Below are 2,900 nucleotides of genomic sequence, written 5' to 3'. Positions count from 1 at the left end.
AATCTGGACTTGCTTCTTCAAACTTCACGCCTCGGCTAGAAAGATCGCGGACACTTCTGCTGTCATTTTTATCTATTCGTTTAATTGTTTATTAGTGTACACGTGTTGCGATGTGTACTGCGAACAGAGGAGGTATGATAAATTGAGGAAAGTAGGAGTGAACGCTGAAAGATGAGGCGAGAAATTAAATAGGAATTTTGAAACTTAAATTTCGTTGAGTATTTTTGAGCCGATTATGGGTGATTTTTTGGGGAGCAATTGGCGCCTTTTCCTAGGAAACCTGTCCTATGTTTCGCGCTGTTTGTTTCGTTTTCGTAACTGCTGTCGAATTATCCTGATTTAGTAGAGATTGGTTCGTGTGAGAATTGGTCACGACGATGAAGCAGGTCTTAACGCAAACCAGAGGCAATTCGAGGCAATTTACTGTCAACGAACCTTCCATTTTATGTCAATTTTATAATTTTCTAATAATTTCATTTCTTCGTGACAACTTAAGAAATTTCGTTGAAGTTCAGATTCGACGCTGAGAAACACGGCAGTGGACGTGTGACGATGAAAATCGTGACTCTAAACGACGTAAAACGATAAACGAAGCTAGGCCTGAGTTACGTAGGATCGTGGGTGGACTAAAAAGCGAGAACGAATGAGCGAGAGATTCCGTGAGTGACTATATAGTGAAGGAAGATCAATGGAAGAAAGACGAGAGTGTAATTATGTTGTGTGTAAATCTGCGCGAGAAGAAACCAAAGAGAACACGAGGAAAAATGAGATTGAAAAATCGCGCGTTCAAGAATGCAAGTGCCAAACTAAAGTTTAATCGTGCGACGCTCGTAAGCTTAGTGGTTCACTATCGAAAAGTCTCTTCTTAATAAGCTATCCCGATAGATATTACGATTAAAACAGGAAAAAAGAGATAAATTGAAAAAAAAAAGGGGAAATATGCGGTGATAGGGCTGAATATTCATGAGTTTTACCAAACGATCTTTTTAACTTGTTAAATGTATCGTGCTTCCCTTTTTACACGAGAGGGGAGAGAAAACAAGCGTGTATTTATCTTGTTGCCAAGCTTGTCGATCCACACACAAAATCGACATCGAGTCAAATAATAATGTATTATACAATTTGATCGTAAGAGTATCCTCGTGAACATCAGACGTTCCGATCGAGTTTTATACATCTCCAGCGACGAGCCCGAAGCCTTTTCATCTCTTGTTAAGTTATCTGTTAACGCGTGTGAGATGTCGAATCGAAATGTTTTTTAGCCACGATTAAACCTTTCTTTTTTCTTTTTTTTTTTACAACGAGAAAAGGGGTGAAAAGCCTTACACACGAACACATACACGTACACACACAGTGTACTGATACGTGAGATTCTCTGCAACGTTTAATGAAGATTTCAACGTTTTTAACTTAATGCTGCCAATGTTTCGTCGATTTTTAATCAGATAGAGAACGCTGATTGTGAATATTTGGTTTTAATACCAATCTACGAGTAGGACACTTCAAAACACAGGTACCTTTCGTTGCGACAAATTCATTTTTGTCCGCTTTGAAGAAGATGATGATGTAGAGACGTGTTTGTATAATCAGAATATTATCACCGATGTTATTTACCGTGTAGATAGAAGGGAAAAGTATTGAAAAAGAATGACGTTTAAATTCGGCTAGTCGCGATAAATAACGGAAGAGGGTCGACGAAATGAGTTATATATATATATAGAGATCGTTGTCGATTTGAATTAACAGCGTTTCTATAAACTTGCTAGGAGCTGTTGAGATAATTATATACTTTTAAGGTTGTTGATACTTATATTCCATTTTATTCCGTTGTTCTTGTTACATCGAGAGAAACCTCGCATTTCCGTCTCTCTTCCGCTTCAATTCATACCGGCCAATCCGACAATTTAGGTCGTCCGTTTGTGCACGATCGTTTCCGTCGAGTTGGCCCTCTCTCATCGACGAAAGTAAAAGCGCAATTAAATAATCTTTTTTCCGTGATATTCGAGAGACGCGTAAAAACCCATTGCAAGGGAGGAGATTGCGACGAGAGTTTAAAAGGGGTGAAGAAGAAGATGATGAAAATGAGAGAATACGTGGCTTCTAATCGTTTTATAGTATTGTAAGCCGTAATTAAATCGAGGAGAATGATTCTTGCAACACGCAGTGGCGTACTCTTGGATATGACTACCATTAAAACACGATAAAATATAATTCAACGTTGTCTCATTTACCGATTTCAACCCTTTCCTCGAACCCTTATTCTTTAGATTAAAATACATTGCAATTTACTTGAACACGATTTTTAAGAAGTAGAATAATCAATATTTGAAATTTACGAGCTAGAGCTATCACGATTTCAATTTAAGATTTCTTACAAATTAAGAAAAAAGTAATTTGCATTTTTAACAATACAATTCTTTACCATCAGCTGCAAAAACTGTTATTCTCTGTACCTACAGATGGTTACCATCTATTTCTACCTTAGTAGCAGCGAATAAAATCGATAGTCCACGCACTGTGTGTTCAACAGATGCTGCAAGAAGTTACCATCTCTCGGCAAGTAGTATGGATCAATAATAACACTTCCTCCCTGCTCTGCAACTAGTCAGGCAGAGACCTTCCTTTCCTTGACGCACAAAATGAGCAAATGTTCTCTCACTAATCTACCACTCGTAAAAGACTTAATTCACCTAAATATCAATTGAATTAAACATCCAAAAAACACTACCATCTCTTCCCTATCATAAAAATGAAACCTGACATAAAACCTATTAAACAATTCAATTTACACCACTTAATTACTCTCCAAAATACACAGCATCCTTGCAAAATCTGCCCTACCATCGCTCCAATGTACATTCCAAAAGAGGAGCATCTCCTTTTGCCCGACAATTTTCCTC

This window comes from Habropoda laboriosa, unplaced genomic scaffold (genome assembly GCF_001263275.1).
Source record: "Habropoda laboriosa isolate 0110345459 unplaced genomic scaffold, ASM126327v1 scaffold57, whole genome shotgun sequence".
In the NCBI taxonomy this organism is placed as follows: domain Eukaryota; kingdom Metazoa; phylum Arthropoda; class Insecta; order Hymenoptera; family Apidae; genus Habropoda; species Habropoda laboriosa.
Note: the sequence above shows the minus strand (reverse complement) of the source record.